Source organism: Bos grunniens, chromosome X, assembly GCF_055505025.1.
Source record: "Bos grunniens cultivar Pamir isolate PY7600 chromosome X, Bosgru_T2T1.0, whole genome shotgun sequence".
NCBI lineage: Eukaryota > Metazoa > Chordata > Mammalia > Artiodactyla > Bovidae > Bos > Bos grunniens.
Genome location: NC_141194.1, coordinates 12,974,998 through 12,995,566, shown reverse-complemented (window position 1 = coordinate 12,995,566; position 20,569 = coordinate 12,974,998). Strand labels below are relative to the sequence as shown.

The 20,569-nt window shown below is 42.7% G+C and overlaps 1 protein-coding gene across 10 annotated transcripts in view; it reads right to left on the bottom strand.

The window, feature by feature from the left end:
• NHS (NHS actin remodeling regulator) overlaps positions 1–20,569 on the bottom strand; it is a 502,026-nt gene that overhangs the window by 463,718 nt on the left and 17,739 nt on the right. The gene's annotated exons all lie outside the window — the stretch shown is intronic.

Genomic DNA, 20,569 nt, shown 5'->3' with positions numbered 1-20,569 from the left:
TTGTGAGGAAGCCCAAGCTACCCAGAGAAGTCATGTGTAGACGTTCTGGCTCATAACATCAGGGAAGGTCCCGGACATATTAGTAAACAAGTCTATAGAGCATTCTAGCACCTGGCTGTCAGGTCACCATCACCCTCTGAGGTTTCACCATGTAACAGAGATCAACCAATCCTGCTGTACCCTGTCCAAATTCCTGACCCACAGAACCCACAGAATGCATGAGCATAATATGTGGTTGTTTCACGTCACTGAGTTTGGGGTAATTTATTACACAGCAATAGATGACTATAACAACCAGGCTGGGGAGCAGGAAAGCCTTCCTAAAGAGAGCTGGGGAAAACTGAGCTGGTGTCTTTTAGGGAGAAATGAAAAGCTTTCAGTGGAGGGAAGCCTACCTGGGGAACGTGAAGCACAAATGTGTAGGGACAACAGGTTCAGTGTGTCACCATTCCTGAGCCTAGCTCACACTCCAGAAGCAGTGGGTGCTTGCGTCAGCCAGGCAGAGTGCAAGAAGGGCCCTGACGCCTCAGAGTCTCCGACTCATTATTCCAGCAGCATCTCTATAACCTTTGTTGCAGACTCACGGCCACATCTTCTCCTTCTGCCGATCTGCATTTTTTCTCCTTAGTTCTTGTTTTAGCAGCACTAACCAGCCAGGAAATTGAGGAGTAGCTCTCAAATTGAAACACTCTTCATTCCCATGCATTTGCCACAACTCTGATACCCATGCTTCTTTGAATAAATTACGCTTATTAAAAAAAAAAAAAAAAAAAAGGTACCAGTTTTGGGACTTGCCTGAAGGTCCACTGGTTAAGATTCTGCACTTTCACTACAGGGGGTGTGGGTTCAATCCCTGGCCAGGGAACTAAGGTCCCACATGCTGCATGGCATGGCCACAAAAAAAAGTGTACCAGATTGAACACTGAAAACTTACAAACTGAGATGTACAGAAACATAACTTTACTTTTGGTTCTTGAGCACCTACCTCCATTGACAGTGCTAATTACAGACATCTCAGTTTCTTCTAGCTTTCACTGGTTTTTTGGGATAGTTATTTAGTTTTTCAGAATTCTGCCTCCTTATCAAAGATTCCTCCTTCTCTTGTTTCCTAATATGGTGACTAGGTGCATTTTTATGGCTGGGAGAAGGTAGGCTGGTCCTCCTGCTGTTCTCGAGGTGGAAGGTGCCTTAGCTTACCTGATTACTTGGCCTCCTGCCCTGGTCTCCACTGAGGGGTGGCTGGTCTTTCAGATATTGTGCTGGCAACCCCTGCTGCTGACAGCAGCTGCTGCCATTGCCTCTGCTGGAAGGTCCCCCAATTCTGCAGGGCCCCCACAGGCCTTCACAAGTACCTCTGCCCTCCCAGTGCTTCCGTGCCCTAGTCAGGCACCCAGGACCTGCCCCCTGCCTTCCAGAGAACACAAGTCTGTGAGGCTGACATCACCTTACTTCTTCTGTGTCCAGAAGATGAAAGCCAATGTTGCCACGGGTTCCTGAGATACTCATAGTATTCAGGAAGTGCCTGGTGAGGTGGTCACGTACCCCGATGCTTTCAGGCTCTCCTAAGCCCAAGTGGGTGCTTCTACCATTCCTTTCTTTGGCCCCCATGTCTGATTTGGAGGGTGGGAAGGGTGGGCACTTGCTTCTTCTAGCTTCACCTCCCTGAACTGGAAGGGTGTTCCCTCTCTCACGTGTAGGGGCCCCCTTCCTTACATTGGGTCTTCATCCTTCCTACACTATGACTTTACCATGGTCAACCCTCTAAGCTTTGGTTTCTATTTTATGAGAGCCCAACTTTGGGAATCCTGAGAAAAGCCTTTGCTTTCCCTTGTTAGTCTGCCTTTCAAGATTATTGTTCCAGGAAGGGCTTTTAAAAGTCTAGATGAAATGTCAGGCTAAGCAATGATTCATGTGTCCTCTGCCATACCCACTTCTTCCCAGGACACTAAGCCTTCATCTCCTGGCATGATCTTCATGACAGAAGAACAGCAAGTGATTATTTTTTTCTCCCTCTTTTTTAAATAAAACACACCTACAAACATAGAAAACACATTTTATAGTATTTTAAAACATTCTCCTACTATCTATTAATAAGCTAAGTGGAAAAGTAACATCACGAGAAATCGAGGAATATTGGCTTCTATTTTAAATTATATCTAGTCTAAAAAATGAGAATTGGTTTGCCAGTAATTAAAATACTAAGCTATTTTTATCACATTTTGTATAATTCCAAATTTAATTGTCATTATCCATGGGGAAATTCTGAAGCCAGAGGGAGAAATCTTTAAATCTCACCTCAAATATGCCAGGTACATCATTTGAAAAGTATCTTCTCAGGACAGAAGCAGTGAGATGATGAATTTAGAAGACAACATTCTCATCATCAATCATCATATCTGGCCTCGAACACCCAACAGAAGTCACATTTGGGTTAATGACAATCTGATTTCCAATGTGTACATGATGCTATACTTCCAGGCTGAATTTTTTCTTAACCTTAAAACACATATTTCAGAAAAGAGGAGTTTTGTGTGTGGATGAGACTAGAGTGTACAGGAGGCTCTGTTGGGCTATTTGAACAGAACCAGGGAAGGTCTCCATCCCTGACTATCTTCCCCAACCAGGTGCCAAGGTGCCGACATTTCACCATTAGAGAGGTATTCCTCTAACTTCAGAATTACCCAAATCAGCAATTCTCTTTTAAAAATTTCTTATGAGCTTTCAGTTCAGTTCAATCAGATCAGTTCAGTCGCTCAGTCATGTCTGACTCTTTGCGACCCCATGGACCTTAGCACGCCAGGCCTCCCTGTCCATCACCAACTCCTGGAGCTTACTCAAACTCATGTCCATTGAGTCAGTGATGCCATCCAAGCATCTAAATGTCCATCAACAGATGAATGGATAAAGGAAATGTGATACATATATACAATGAAATATTAGTCATAAAAAAGAACGAATTAATGGCACTTGCAGCAACATGGATAGACCTAGAGATGATCATACTAAGTGAAGTGAGTCAGACAGAGAAAGACAAGTATTATACAGTATCACTTACACGTGACTCTAAAAAATAATGCAAATGAACTTATTTACCAAACAGAAACAGACTCTTAGAGAATAAACTTATAGTTACCAAAGGGGAAGGGAGGGAGGGATAAATTAGGAACATGAAATTAACAAATACATACTACTATATATAAAATAAACAACAAAGATTTGCTGTATAGCACAGGGAACTATATTCAGTATCTTGTAATAATCTATAATGGAGAAGAATCTGAAAAAGATTAATGTATATATGTATGTGTGTGTATATATACATATATATATATATAAAAAAACTGAATCACTTTGTTGAACACCTGAAATTAAGATAATATAAAACAACTATACTTCAATAAAAAACGGACCACAAAATTCCTTTCTGATACCCTTTTATAACCACACTCACATCTCTCTCACCTCCCAACCCCATCCTGAACCCCTGGCAACTGCTAATCTGTTCTCCATTTCTAAAATGTTGTCATTTCCACAATGCTATATAAATGGAGTCATACATTATATAATCTTTTATGATTTTTCTCTCTTGGCACAATCCTCTGCAGATTTCTCTAAGTTTTGAGTGTATCAGTAGTTTCTTCCTCTCCAGTGCTGTGTGGTTTTCCACGGGATGGACATAGCATGGTTTGTTTAACCATTCACTTGGTGAAGGACATCTGAACTGTTTCCAGTATGGGGCTGTTAGATTAGTAATATTTATTGAGCACCTACTACATATGTTGTAAGTCACTGGAGAATACCCTGATGCTGGGAATGACTAAATGCGGGAGGAGAAGCGGACAACAGAGGAAGAGATGGTTGGATGGCATCACTGACTCAATGCACATGAGTTTGGGTAAGCTCTAGGAGTTCGTGATGGACAGGGAAGCCTGGCGTACTATAGTCCATGGGGTCGCAAAGAGTCAGACACGACTGAGCAACTGAACTACATATGTTAGGTACTTTCATATGTGTTGTCCCAACTAACCTTTACTCCCCCAAAACCTTGTGAAACAAATATTGGTATCTGCCTTTATAATATATATTAAGAAACTGAGGCTCCATGATGCCAATTAAGATGCCAAGTGACATCATCAGAATTCATAATCAGGTCTATAAGTGCCAAGCACATGAGTGCTATTTGCCAGTTGATTTGATGGCTCTTCCCTTGGGCTAGCTTGGGTATCAGGGCTGGGGCTAGCCATAATGAGCTCAGAGTGAGAGCACTTAGGGCTATTTATGCAACCTCAGGTTTCTTCATTATTTTCCCACCATAAATCAGGATGGGCCTGGGGAACTGGGCAGTGAAATGCCTGGTATCTCATCTGCTCAATGGATTTCTGTTTTAGAGCAGCCTGTCTGTGCTCAGAGTGTCATCAACAAACCAAACAGCAAGATGAAGGTGAGATTTGGTTTCCCCCATCTTGATCAAGAATCAACTGTTTATTGTGCTCTTTTCCCACTTTCTCTGCCAATTGACAAAGGTATCAGGGGAGTGGTAGTTAAGCTGACACACTGTCATTCTGAAAACAAATGACTGGAAATGCCACACCAGCTCAGACAGTTCCAGAAAAAGCTTCAGAGCAGTCCATCTGCCCAGGGGAAGGACACACTGTGCCTGTCATAACTCAAGCAAGTCTCCTGGAGGCATGAGTATGCCTGTCAATAATAAGTCAGCTCTCTGATGGAACAGCCTTTGGGAAAAAAGGCTTTTGGACTTCAATACTGGGGCAGTTCCTCAATCCTCTCTCCCATGTAAAGTGCTTCTCCCATCAGCCCATCACATGCAATTGCCATGCCCACTACATACCCCTGAAAACAATCAGAAGTTCTGAAATTCCGGGAACAATTCCAATCAGAAATTGTGACAACAGTCAGGGGTATGTGTATGTTTAAAGGGGGGATGTGAAAAACACAGGAAGAGACGACCAGACATTCACCAGAATGGTTAAAACTAAAAACACTGGCAATACCAAGTGCTGGCAAGGGGTAGGCAACCAGGAGCTCTCAAACACTGCTGACAGGAACACAAAACAGGACGACTGCTTTGAAAAACTGTTTGGCAATGTCTACCAAAGGCTTCCCTTGTGGCTCAGCTGGTAAAGAATCCACCTGCAATGCGGGAGACCTGGGTTCAGTTCCTGGCTTGGGAAGATCCCCTGGAGAAGGGAAAGGCTACCCACTCCAGTATTCTGGCCTTGAGAATTCCATGGACTGTATAGTCCATGGGGTCACAAAGAGTCGGACATGACTGAGTGATTTTAGCTTTCACTAAAACTACAACCGGAGAAGGCAATGGCACCCCACTCCAGTACTCTTGCCTGGAGAATCCCATGGACGGAGGAGCCTGGTGGGCTGCAGTCCATGGGGTCGCTAAGAGTCAGACATGACTGAGCGACTTCACTTTCACTTTTCACTTTTTATGCATTGGAGAAGGAAATGGCAACCCACTCCAGTGTTCTTGCCTGGAGAATCCCATGAACGGGATAGCCTGGTGGGCTGCCATCTATGGGGTCGCACAGAGTCGGACACGACTGAAATGACTTAGCAGCAAAACTACAATATGCATCTTTTAGAACCTAGCAATTGACTCCTAGGCATAAATTCAAGTGAAATGAATGCTCATGTCCACCAAAAGAGATGTACGAGAATGTTCACAGCAGACTTATTCATGATAGCCAGATGTCCAGCAATGGAACAATGAATAAATAAGTATTGAATATTTGTGCAATAGAAAACTAAAGTGGAGAAGGCAATGGCACCCCACTCCAGTACTCTTGCTTGGAAAATCCCATGGACGGAGAAGCCTGGTAGGCTGCAGTCCATGGGGTTGCTAAGAGTCGGGCATGACTGAGCGACTTCACTTTCACGTTTCACTTTTATGCATTGGAGAAGGAAATGGCAACCCACTCTGGTATTCTTGCCTGGAGAATCCCAGGGACAGAGGAGCCTGGTGGGCTGCCATCTATGGGGTCACACAGAGTCGGACATGACTGAAGCGACTTAGCAGCAGCAGCAGCAGAAAACTAAAGAGCAGAAAACAATTACTGATATTTACAACCTGGATGAACTTTACAGAGGCTGAACTCAAGACTACATACTGTATGATACCATTTACATGAAGTTCAAAATTCACTATGGCAACAGAAGTCAGAAAAATGGTTACTTCCAGAGGGAATAGGAGACGGTAACTGACTGAAAAGGAGCATGAGAAGCCATCTAGTGTGCTTCATCTTGATCTAGGGGGTGGTTGCTTGAGTATATACTTTGGTAAAAATTCATCAAGCAAAAGACAAGATTTGTACACCTTATTACCTTTCGCTATATAAACAATATTGCCAAAATTTTAGAAGTTAAAAAATGCAAGGGAGAGTTGCCCCCCATTCACTTCAGGGGAAACTGGACCAGGCCGCCCTTCTTTCCTGCCTTCTTCCACCTCATCTTTGGATCTGGTGGACACCGGGATGTGTGACAGAGCCAGCTGACTGCTCCACCCAATGGATTATTTGGGGAAGCCAAATTGATACAATATTAGGTATAATTAGTGGGAGAGCAGATGAAAGATTGGCACAGAAGTTGGAGGCAGGATAAGCACTTCATGCTAAAATGCCTCCAGAGACTTTTCCTGTCTCCCGTGAACAAAAGGGTGACTCACACTGAGGCGGAGATGGAGGAATTATTTGAGCATGGATGATTTCCGCTCTCTTGGAAACTTGAGTTGGGGACAGACACACACACATACATACACACACACACACCGAGGGATCTACTTCTGACAGGCACTGATTCCAGAAGGATTTAAATACTCAAAATGAGAGATAGTGATTTAAGAAAAATCAGCAGGGTTTGTCAACCCCACGCAATGTATGCATTTATTGTCTTTATTTATTTAACTGACATGCAGTAAAATTTACTCTTCATAGTACATCGTTGTATAAGTTTGAACAAATGCGTATGGTTGTTTAACCACCACTACTTTAATAGTACACAGAATGGTTCTCTCACACCAAAAATTCCCTTGAGGTGCCCCTTTGTAATCAACCCCTTGTTCCACTCAACACCAACAATGCTCATCCCTTCTCCAGCCCTATGGTCCCTAGTTTTACCTTTTCAGCAACATCACATAATAGAATCATACACTATGGACTCCTTTGGGTTTGACTCCTTCCGCTCAGCATAAGGCCTCTGAAAATCAGCCATGTTGTTGTGTGGATCAATAGTTCATTACGTTTTACTGCTAAATATTAGTCCTAGATATAGAAGGAACACAGTTTAACCACCTACTAAAGAGAGTCATACACGACTGAGTGACGGAACTGAACTGAACTGAACTGAAAGACATATGGGTTACTCTTAGTTTGGGGTAATTATGAAATAAAGCTGCTACAAACATTCACATATAGGTTTTTGGGTGAACACATGTTTTAGATTCTTAGGCAAACACCTAGAAGTGGGATTGCTGATAAGTGTAGGTTTGACTTGATAAGACACCAACAGCTTTCCAGAGTGCATGTACTGCTTTCTAACTTGCAATGAATGAGAGTTCCACTTGTTCTACGTCCTTGCCAACATTTAATATTTTCACTTTCAAAAAATGTCAGCCACTGTAACAAGTATGTAGCAGCACATTGCAGTTTTAAGTTGCATTTCCCTAATAACAAATGAAGGTAAGCATTTTTCCATGTGCTTATTTGCTGTCCATATATCTTCTTCGAAGGGCTTCCAACTAACCCTTTCACCTTACCTTCTTTGATAATGGGTCTGTTCAACTCGTTTGCCCATTTTTTAAATGAGATGTTTATTTGCAATAATGATGCATTTAGGGAATTCTTTCTATATTCCGGATATCAGGGCTTGGTCAGAAGTATGATTTGCAAATTTTTTCTCCCAGTCTATAGCTTGTCTTTTCATTCTCTTCAGTTCAGTTCAGTCGCTCAGTCATGTCTGACTCTTCGCAACCCCATGGACTACAGCACACCAGGCCCCCCTGTCCATCACCAACTCTTGGAGTTTACTCAAACTCATGTCCATTGAGTCAGTGATGCCATCCAACTATCTCATCCTCTGTCATCCCCTTCTCCTCCCGCCTTCAATCTTTCCCAGCATCAGGGTCTTTTCCAATGAGTCAGTTCTTCGCATCAGCTGACCAAAGTATTGGACTTTCAACTTCAGCATCAGTCCTTCCAATGAATATTCAGGACTGATTTCCTTTAGGATGGATTGGTTGGATCTCCAACCAGTCCATCCATTCTCTTAAGAGTACCTTTTAAAGAGCAGAAGTTTTAAATTTTGGTAATGTCTAATTTATCAATTTTTTTCTTTTATGGATCAACATTTTCATGTCATATCTAAGAACTTCTTGGGTCACAAAGCTTTCCTCTTATGTTTTCCTAGAAACATCTTAGCTTTATTTTTACATTTTTTAAATTGTATATATGATCCATTTTGAGTTAATTTTGGTATAAGTTCTGAAGTTAGATTGAGGTTCATCTTTTTACATATAGATGTCCAATTGTTCTAGTACCATTTATTGAAAAAAACTATCTTTTCTCTATTGACTTGCCTCTGCAACCTAGATGAAAATCAACTGACTATATTTGAGTTAGTTACTTTATAGACTGTTTTATTCCACTGTTCTATGTTTCTATCCTTTCACCAATACCACACTGTCTTAATTAATGCAGCTCTATAGTAAGTCTTGAAATTACAGAGCAAGTCCACTTTGTTCTTTTTCTAAATTGCTTTGGTTAACCCAGTCCTTGTGCTCTTCCATGTAAATTTTAGAATCAGTTTAACAACATCTGCCCCAAAAAATTTCCTGGGATTTTTATTAGAACTGCATTGAATCAATAGATCAATTTATGGAGGATTGACATCTAAATCCCATCAAATTTCCCAATCCATGAACATGCTCTCTCTTCCCATTTATTTAGACGTCCTTTGACTCACTTCTTCAGTGCATTATAGCTTTCAGCATTCAGATCCTGTGTGTACTTTGTTATACTTACACTTAAACGTTTTATATTTTTGTTGCTGTTGTAAATAGCACTGGTTTTCAATTCTGAATTCCAATTGTTTATTGTTATTACAAACAATTATTGTATATTTGCCTTGTATCCTGTGACCTTGCTAAACTTACTTATTAGCTCTAGGAGCTTTTTTGGTAGATTTTCTGGGACTTTTCTATATAGACAATGTTTTGTAAACAAAAAAAAAGTTTATTTTTTTCCTTTCCAATTTAGAGGCATTTTACATATGCATTTTAAGGCCAATCCCATGGCTGGTTAAAATATTTCCCTTCCAAAAGCCAAACTTTGCAGTTCTTAAGAAGTTGCCTCTCTCATATACTCCACACTAATAACTAAAGCTGCGGACCACTAAAGTATAGGAGTCTGAATAGGCTAGGTTTTGCTGTAGTAACAAATAGCCCTGATACCTCAACAACAAACATCTCTTTCAACAAAAAAGTGTACAATCTTGCTCATAGTATATATCAATTCTTGGTTGACAGGAGTACTATACCCTCCATGGCCTCTCAGGAGCCCAGGCAGATAGACCAGCCACTGTCTTAAATGTTACCTGTGACTATGCCAAAGCAAAGGAGAATTCCAGAAATTTTTTCACAGAAGATTCGTTGGTCAGTCCAGAAGTGTCACACGCATTCCACTCACAAAGCATTGACTAGAACAAGACACATGATGCCACTCCACCAGAATCAGGCTAGAAAATGCTATTCTACCACATAACTGAAAGTGGAGAGTCAGAAGTATTTGGTGAAGAGTGCTAATGACTACTGAGGCATAAACACACACACACAGATAACACATAAAAAGCATTCTAATGCAATACAGAAAGTGGTGTGCCCCTTTGGACAAGTATAGAGGAAGTCCACATGGAGTTAAGACAAGGTTTCTCTTGTGTGAGCTCCAGAGAGACTCCAGGTGAGGTTCCAGGCAACAGGACTCTCTAAAACTAAGCCTTGAAAGATGTTACAGATCAGATGTTTGATATGTTTACACTTCATGAAAGTGAAAGTCGCTCGGTCGTGTCCAAATCTTTGTGACCCCATGGACTGTTCAGCCCATGGAATTCTCCAGGGAAGAATACTGGAGTGGGTAGCCTACCCCTTCTCCAGGGGAACTTCCTGACCCAGGAATCGAATCAGGGTCTCCTCCATTGCAGGCAGATTCTTTACCAGCTGGGCCACCAGGGAAGCCTCCTTTGGATAAGTCACTTTAACGTCTCTGTGCCTCAGTTTCCTCATCCATAAAAGGAGACAACTAACAGTGCCTGATTCATAGGGTGTTGAGAGGATCAAATGAGGTTCTATTTGTAAAACTCTAGAGTACTGTCTGGTACATAAGCACTATAAATGGTAACTGTTCATGTGCACACAAACACACACACATGTCTTTCACCAATTTTAAATCCATGAGATTTTTTAATGTAGACACTAGAGAACTAATTACCTATTTTTTCTTATCTGTAGTGAAATTTACCCCTGGTTCCAGTGAGCAAGGGTTGCAAACTGACAAAGTCCCACATTCCCTGCCCCCACTGACCAGGGAGCACTGAGCAGGGCTCTTCCTCCCACTCAAAACCAGCAACTCAGACCAGACTGCTCAGCTCTAAGTCAGTATTTTCCCTTCCCTGTCCAAAGCTAGACCACCTCAGCCTTCTCTAGATTTTTCTCTCTGACTGCAGAGACCTAATCTCTGTCTAGAAAAGTCCTTCCACCAAGCTGTGTGGAAATAAACCTTCCTTTATCACCTGCCTGGGGCTACTGTGGGTGCCATGCAGGAGCAGAGCCCTGCAGGACAGCAAGAGATCTGGCCCAAGACACCCCTTCAGGAAAAGGACACAGCCGGCACTTAGAGACCTCCACATCTCCCTGAAGATGAGCAACTAAAGAACTATTTCTAGTGTAAACAGGAAAATAATAAATCTCATAAGCAGAATGGCAATGAAAATTTTCATGGTTTAGCTCATTTGTGCAAGTAAAGCTCTTTCGGGTGTATTCCTATGTTTGACTCTCAGAACAATTCTGTCAGGATTGCAGTCACTCTCGCTTCACAAACAATGAAACACAGACTCAGAAAGGCGAAGAGATTTGCCCATGACAGGGCAGCTGGTAAGTAACAGAGGAGAAGCTTGAACTCAGAGATCCTTCTCACAGTTACCTCTAACACCCTGTTTTCCAAGATATGGAAGGCACACTGCCAGCAGGGTGCCAAATGATTTCATGCTTGATATACTGATTAGCAGAATGTAAATCCAGAACAAACTCGAGCTTTGAAGCTTCCCTTTTCAATCCATTTTATTTGTTTAAAACAGTAGGCAATTTCAAGAAAACCTTAAGCAATCAACAGTACAGATGGCACACAGACGTGGCAAAAATTGTGAAGATGATCCTGAAAGGGCTGCAGGCTGGAAACCCTGCTATAAGGTGAGTAGTGAGAACAATGACTTCAGAAGCAGTGTGCTAGGCCTGGCTCTGACACTAAAGAGCTCTGCGACCTTGTGCTAGCCATGACCTCTCTGAGTGTCGGCCCCATCCTGCATAGAATGAGAGGGTTGCTGCAGTCATTTCTGGAGCCTCTCCAGCAGGAGTCCTCTAGGTAGAAGCTCGGTGTTACATCCAGAAATGTGCTGGGCTGGCCATCTTTGGCCCCCTTCTTCTGCAGTCCTTTTTTGTTGCCTGAAATAAAGCTGACAAGAGACAGCCGGACCCAGGACCACTCCTCCATGGGAGCCGCTCAGAAACTTCCAAAGAGGGCCCGGGTGGCAGGCTGAACTCTCAAGCCTCCTCTCCCTCATCAGCTGTGCACCTTGGGCCCTGCAGCCAGCCTAGGAGGAGACCATGACAGAAGCGGGAGGGGGAAGGAAGAGCTTTCCACAGAGCCATCCTCCAACAAGAAAGGAGCAAAAGTAAAGCCTTGAAGGACTCCAGCTGAGAGGGGATTGAGGGCAGCAAGAGGAATGGAATTCATAACAGGCCCACTCTGAATGGGACCAGGGTCAATGGGAAAGTTTCTTGAAGATTCCCATTTGAAGGTTCTTAAAGGTACTTGTGGGTGGGTGGATGGCAGCTCTCCTACCATTGAACTAGATCAGCAGCCAGAACAAGAAGGTACCGGGGTGGGGGGGTGGTCACCATCAGCTCATGAAGTTATGAGGAAACCCAGGGCCACCCTGACCTTCCCTGTGACCTTGGGCAAGAGCTACCTCTCTCTGTGCCTCAGTTTCCTCGTCTGTGACATAGACATAATATGGTGAGGATTAAGTAAAATAATACATGTAAAGCCTAGCACATGTCAGAATGAATACTACTATTTATGTTTACCATTGAAGACCTGAGATGGGGGCAGCCCAGATGGTGTTCCCAGCTTGGATTTAGACAAACATGGGCTGACATCATGGCTTAGCCACCACTTTGTGGTAGAACTTTAGACTGCAATTTCTACTGATAAAATGGTGATACTAATAGTATCCTCTTCAAGAGAGGCCAGTTGTCAAATTCAACTGTGTGATCTCACAAAGCACTCGGAAGAATGCCTGCATGTTTGAATTACTCAGTAAATTATGGTTGTAATAGACATGGAGCCATGCACCCGAAATCCTCTCTCAAAGACAACTTCATGGCCCCAACTATGAGGAATACAGCCAGCAGGCTGGGCACTGTCATTGCCTTCGGGGCCTGGGTGTCCCTAGGAAGTTCTCTGAAGGGAGAACCTTCTGCTTCTTGGTGTCCACAGGATGCGCAGCACAGCAGGTATACAAGGTCAGCTCTAAATACTTACAGATGGGCTGATTCATTCAATGACTTACTTCTGAAATGGGGTGTACTTCAGTGGCGCCAGCTGTTTTTTGGCCATGCTGAATAGCTTGCGGGATCTTAGTTCCCACAGCAGGGATTGAACCCAGGCCCTCAGCAGTACAAGTGTGGAGTCCCAACCACTGGACTTATCGGCAAGTCCCCAGTGGCATCTACTTTTAAATCTTCCAGGTGAGCGGAAAGGAAACTCCATGGAGCCTAATTCCAAGTTCTCAGCAGGGATGAGGCTGCCCTTGCTTGCCAACTCAGCAGGTTTCTTTTCTTCATTTTCTGATATGGCTACCGAGCAGGGACCTTGGAGAATGCAACTGAGTTCTCATCAAAATCCCTCCCCTCCTCCCCAAGCCTGGCTGCCAGAGAGGACACTCGCTACTCTGACCTTGTTTCCCGGCAAGGCTGCCTGTGAAAGTGCAATCTTGGCAGAGGTGCCCTTTCAAGAAGATTTTTATCTTACAGAACTTGACAGATTTTCGGCTTCACTCTTTCATTTGAAATGTCTCATATTACCCCCTCTCCTCTTGCCATTCCGGCTTGGGTAATTTTTCTCTAAAGTGCCAGTTTCTCAGTTGGTGGTTGCATTCCGGAGAGGGTTAATGTGAAAGGCAGAATGGCCACATCTTGAATAACTTAAACCAAAGGGAGGACTGAATATGAGACTGACCAGTAGCTACCACAGTCCTGGGCTTTTGAGCAGTACTTTCCAAACACTGTGGGGCAGGGTCGGCCCCAGTTACAGTGAATTGCATTCTGGCAGTGGTGGGGTGGAGGCGGTTGGTCACATGGAATAAAGGCCGACATACTTGGCAGCTCCCTTGATCAAGAGGTGGTCCCTTCCTGCACCCCTTGAATCTGGGCTAGACTTGTGACTTGTTTCATCGATGGAATGCAGTAGAAGTTAACACTGTGTTGATGCCTGGCTGAGACTTGGAGAAGCCTTGAAACTCCCACTCTAAAGCTCCTGGAACACTCCAACCATCACATGCACAAGCCTGTGCTAATCTGCTGGAGGACAAGAGAGCACTTGGAGGCAAAGGCCCAGTACCCTCCTTCCCACTGAAGGCTCTTCTAAACCAGCCAGGCCTTGCTGACCCAGCAGCTGACAGTGGAAGCATGGGAGGCCTGGCCTAGATCAAACAAGTCTGGCCCAAGCAGAAGAATGATCCAGCTGAGCTTAGACCAGACTGGCAGCCTAGTAAGTTTTGAGCAATTATATAAGTGATGATTTATATCACTGAGTTTTGGGGTAGATTGTTTCATAACAAAATAGCTAAAGTGGGGGACAGAAAGCCAGGAAGCAAAAAAATTTTTAGAAGACAAAGATAATACAAATTGTGACATGAAGAATTAAGGAAGCAAACAGGGTCATGTAATGGAGGACTATGTGTGACAAATTTGGGAAGTGCAGTCACGGGAAGACATTTCTAAAGAGGTGACATTTTTCCTGAGACCCAAATGACAGGACAGAGCAAGCAAGGTGAAGACTTAAGGGCACAAAAGGAAACAAATGGGAACTAATCAAAATTACAAGATTTTGCACAGCAAAGGACACCATAAACAAAATGAAAAGGCAATCTACAGGATGGGAGAACATACCTGCAAATGATGCAACTGGCAAGGGCTTAATTTCCAAAATACACAAACAGCTCATACCACTCAACAAAAAAATAAACAACCCTATCCAAAAATAGACAGGAGACCTAAATAGACATTCCTTCAAAGAAGACCTACAGATGACCAACAGGCACATGAAAAGATGCTCAGCATCACTAATTACTACAGAAATGCAAATTTAAAGTACAATGAGGTGCCATTTCACACTATCAGAACGGCCATCATCAAAAAGTCTACAAATAACAAATGTTGGAGAGCATGTGGAGAAAAGGAAACACTCCTACACTGTGGGTGGGAATGTAAGTTGGTATAGCTGCTTTGGAGAATGGTATGGATGTTCCCCAGAAAACTAAAAATAGAGTTACTATTTAATCTAGCAGTCTTACTCCTGGGTATACATCCAGACAAAACTGTAATTCAAAAACTTACATGCACTCATATATTCATAGCAGCATTATTTACAATAGCCAAGACATGGAAACAACCTAAATGCCCATTGACAAATAACTGGAAAAAGAAGATGTGGTACACATAAACAATGAAATACTACTGCTAAGTCACTTCAGTCGTGTCCGACTCTGTGCAACCCCACAGATGGCAGCCCACCAGGCTCCCCCATCCCTGGGATTCTCCAGGCAAGAACAATGGAGTGGGTTGCCATCTCCTTCTCCAATGCATCAAAGTGAAAAGTGAAAGTGAAGTCGCTCAGTCGTGTCCGACCCTCAGCAACGCCATGGACTGCAGCCTTCCAGGCTCCTCCATCCATGGGATTTTCCAGGCAAGAGTACTGGAGTGGGGTGCCATTGTCTTCTCTGAATGAAATACTACTCAGCCATAAAAAAGAATGAAATAGTGCCACTTGGATGCAACTAGAGAGTATCATACTAAGTAAAGTCAGAAAGAGAAAGACAAATATCATATGATATCACTTATATGGGGAATCTAAAATATAACACAAGTGAATTTATCTATGAAACCAAAACAGAATCATGGACACAAGAGACAGGTGGTTGCCAAGGGGGAAGAGGTTGGGAAAGGGATGGAAAAGGAGGTTGGAGCTAGCAGATGTAAGCTTTTATGTGTAGAATGGATAAATAACAAGGTCCTACTATATAGCATGGAGAACTATATTCAATATCCTACAATAACTGGTACAGCCACTATGGAGAACAATATGAAGTTTCCTTAAACTAAAAATAGAGCTACCATATGATCCAGCAGTCCCACCCCTGGGCATATATATGGAGAAAACCATAATTTGAACAGATGCATGCACCTCAATGTTCATTGCAGCACTGTTTACAATAGCTAAGACATAGAAGCAACCTAAAATAAACGTCCATCAACAGAGGAATGGATAAAGAAGATGCGGTATATATATATACAATGAAATATTACTCAGGCATAAAAAATAATGAAATAATGCCATTTGCAGCAACATGGGTCGACCCAGAGATTATCATACTTTGTAAAGTAAGTTAGACAGAGAAAGACAATATTATATGATATTGCTTATATGTGGAATCTAAAGATACAAATGAATTTATCTATAAGACAGAAATAGAATTACAGATGTTGAAAACAAACTTATGGTTACCGGCAGGTAAAAGGGCAAGGGATAAATTGGAAGACTGGGACTGATACACACAAACTACATAAAACAGATAACTAATAAGGACCTACTATATGGCATAGGAAACTCTACTCAATACTCTGTAATGGCCAATATGGGAAAAAACTCTAAAAAGCAACATTGTAAATCAGCTATACTTCAATTAAAAATTTTTAAAAAATCTTGTGATAAATCATAATGGAAAAGAAAAAATTATATATATATACATACACACATATACACACACATACATATATACATACATATATATATATATATATATATATATATATATATATATATATACACACACACACTTCCAGAGGTACAAGCTGAATTTAGAAAAGGCAGAAGAACCTAAGATCAAATTGTTAACATCTGTTGGATCATAGAAAAAGCAAAGGAATTCCAGAAAAACATCTACTGCTTCATTGACTATACTAAAGCCTTTGACTGTGTGGATCATAAAAAACTGTGGAAAATTCTTAGAGATGGGAATACCAGACTACCTTACCCGTTTCCTGAGAAATCTGTATGCAGGTCAAGAAGCAACAGTTAGAACTGGACATGGAACAACAGACTGGTTCCAAGTTGGGAAAGAGTACATCGAGGCTGTATATTGTCACCCTGCTTATTTAACTTCTATGCAGAGTACATTGTGTGAAATGCTGGATTGGATAAATGACAAGCTGGAATCAAGACGGCCGGGAGAAATACCAACAATCCCAGATATGCAGATGATACCACTCTAATGGCAGAAAGCAAAGAGGAACTAAAAAGCCTCTTGATGAAGGTGAAAGAGGAGAGTGAAATAGCTGGCTTTGGCTTAAAACTCAACATTCAAAAAACTAAGAATACATTATCTGGTCCCATCACTTCATGGCAAATAGATGGGGAAAAAGTGGAAACAGTGACAGACATTATTTTCTGGGATTCCAAAATCACAGACATTATTTTCTGGGATTCCAAAATCATGGATGGTGACTGCAGCCATGAAATTAAAAGGTGCTTGCTCCTTGGAAGAAAAGCTATGACAAACCTAGGTCGCATATTAAAAAGCAGAGATGTCACTTTCCTGACAAAGTCTGTGTAGTCAAAGCTATGGTTTCTCCAGTAGTCATGTACAGATGTGAGTTGGACCATAAAGAAGGCTGAGTGCCGAAGAATTGATGCTTTGGAATTGTGCTGGAGAAGACTTTTGAGAGTCCCTTGGACAGCAAGGAGCTCAAACCAGTCAACCCTAAAGGAAATCAACCCTGAATATTCATTGGAAAGACTGATGCTGAAGCTCCAATAGCTTGGCCAGCTGATGCAAAGAGCCGACTTACTGGAAAAGACCTTGATGCTGGGAAAGACTGAGGGAAGGAGGAGAAGGGGGTGACAAAGGATGAGATGGTTGGAGGGCATCATCAACTCCATGGACATGAGTTTGAGCAACCTCAGGGAGATAGTGAAGGACAGGGAAGTCTGGAGTGCTGCAGTCCATTTGGTCACAAAGAGTTGGACACAACTTAGTGACTGAGCAACAATAACAATGTATAACTGAATAACTGTGCTGCACAGTAGTAATTATCACTACGTTATCAATCAACTATACTTCTATTTTTTTAATGTACAAAAATTAAAAAAAAAAAAAAAAGAACTGAGGGCAGAGGAAGCTGCCAGCACAGCCTCAAAGGTGTGTTTTCAAGAAAGGGAACCAAGGCCAGTGTGCCTGAAGTCTGGAGAGAGAATGAAAACAGGGCCAGGGGGAGTCAAAGAAGTCGGCAAAGAGCAGCAAAAAGCCATGGGAGGGTTTTAACAGAAGACAGATGCCATCTGAGTCCCATCTTTGAAAGGTCACCCCGGCCACAGTGTGGGTGTGGAGGATGGCTCATAAGGTGTCAAGAGTGGAAGGCTACTGCAAATTCCAGGTGAGCAAAGATGCTGGCTTAGACTAGGTAATTATCAGTGGCGGTCAGGGGAAGGAGTCAGATTCTGGAACTATTTTGGAGGGAAAGCATCCTTACAGCACATATGCTGGCTTGAAACCAAAGTTTGTTATTTGAGCCGTATGTCTAATAAGGTTTAGGTCATTGGTATTGCTTTTACTCTCCATATGCTTATCCCACAAATTTTATTCAGACGTTTTTAATAAGTACTAAATTTACTTGCATTTTATACCAGTTTTTATTGTTAATTATTAATAGGTGCATGAGGTTTTCCCTATACTTAAAAGTGGATGAAACATAAATCCAACATCTGGTTGTATATATTAACAGAATGGAGTATTTGTTCATAATTCTTATATTCACAATTTGGTGAACAGAATTAAATTTTTTCTATTCAGAAATCATTTTGAACATTTTAAACCAGTATCCCCATTATTGTCTCCCAAGATAAATGTTTGCTTAAAAATCATTTCCTTAAAATCTTAGTTTTCTTAGACATTAATTTGGAAACATATGTTTGACAATTATTGATAAACAGTAGAGTTTGGTGATTAAAATCATGGACTCTGGAGCCAGTCTGCTGGGTCCAAATTCTAACTCTGCAATTTATTACTTAAGTGATCTTTGGCAAGTTTTTAAAAATAAGGTAATAGCAGTATTTCCCAAATGGTGGTGTTGTGATTATTATTTAAATTATCTCACACACAGAACGTGCTTAGAATAGGCTCTGGTACACACTAGGGGACTTTAGGATGCCAATCACTGGGCTACATGTCTTTGCTGCTGTGACTATTTGAAAGGTGGAGAATTGCATTTCATTTAAAAGTTACCCCCCAGAAAATCACATTTCAGGTTTTTCCCTAATCCAGTATTCCCTTCCTAATTTTCCCTATGAATTCTGACTACATGTTGTCATCTCATGCCTGGTTCTCACTCTCACTATCCACTTGGCCAGCACCAGCCTTGAGTTCTCAACTGTGGATAGCGTAGGTAAGGACAACCACATCAACAGCACACTGCATGATGACTATGCCAGACATGGCATGGCTGTGGAAAAGTTGCCTCTTCAAAAGAGGTGGTCAGAAAGCTAGTCGTGAGGTTGTACTTAGACAGCGACTGTGATTTAGGTCATCTTATAGACTTACTCAGTCAAATGTTTAGTGCCTGGGCTGGGAGGACCTGAGCAGCTGGGAATCCTCAGGCATCTCTATCTCTATGCAGTCTCTCCCTGTGGCTTCTCCAATATGATGGCCACAGGGTACCCAGATTTCTTATATGGTAGCTCAGAATGCCAACAGTGCCTGGAAACGGGAAGAGGGCAGAGGAGGCAGGGGGGAGAGAGAGAGAACCTGAGAAAGCACACATGTGCCAGGCAGATGCTGTGTTGCCTTTTATATGACCCAGCTTTGGAAGTCACAGGCTAGTCACAACTAATATTGTAGTCTACTAGTTGAGGCTGTCAGACAGGTCCACTGGATGTTCAAGGCGAAGCAACACAGACTCCACCTTTGGATGAGGGACTGAGAAGGTTCTGGGAAAACATGTGGGACTGGAACTATTATGGCCATTTGGGGAAAATATGCTCTGGCACAGATGACAAGAGCCAGTCAATTGAAGCATGACCTGTGCTGGCCCAGATGACATCCACCAGGAACAGAAAGTCACGAGTCCACCTGAGCTGGTTTAATTTGTAGCTTTACACAAATGGCCCTGCTTTCATCAGGTTAAGAGAAAGAGTGATTACAGGGGAAAGAGAAGGAATAAAGTTGTATTTATTGAGCACCTATTATGAGCACCTATTGGGGCTTCCCTGGTGGCTCACTGGTAAAGAATTTGCCTGCCAGTGCTGGATACATGGGTTCGATCCCTGGGTTGGGAAGATCCCCTGGAGAAGGAAATGGCAACCCACTCCAGTATTCTTCCTTGGGAAATCCCATGGACAGAGGAGCCTGATGGGCTCCCATGGGATCGCAAAGAGTCGGGCACGATTTGGCGAATGAGCATACACACACACATATTATGCCCTGGATGCTTCACACAAAGCTGACTGTGGATCAATAACGATTCTTCAGGAAGGCAACTTGCAGAAGATTCAGCAGGGCAGAGAACTGGGCTGGCTGGTGCAGCCAGCTGCCAGATCAGCTGGGGCTGGCCAACTGTCAGTTTGGGTACCTTGATTCTCCCCAACCTGCTGCTGCTGCTAAGTCGCTTCAGTCATGTCCGACTCTGTGTGACCCCATAGACGGCAGCCCACCAGGCTCCCCTGTCCCTGGGATTCTCCAGGCAAGAACACTGGAGTGGGTTGCCATTTCCTTCTCCAATGCATGAAAGTGAAAAGTCAAAGTGAAGTCACTCAGTCGTGTCTGACTCTTAGCGACCCCATGGACTACAGCCCACCTGGCTCCTCTGTCCATGGGATTTTCCAGGCAAGAGTACTAGAGTGGGGTGCCATTGCCTTCTCCGCTCCCCACCCTGGTCTCTGGTTATATGATGGAAGCAAGTCCCATTGTGCAGACACTTTTGAAGTGTCTTCTTATGTCA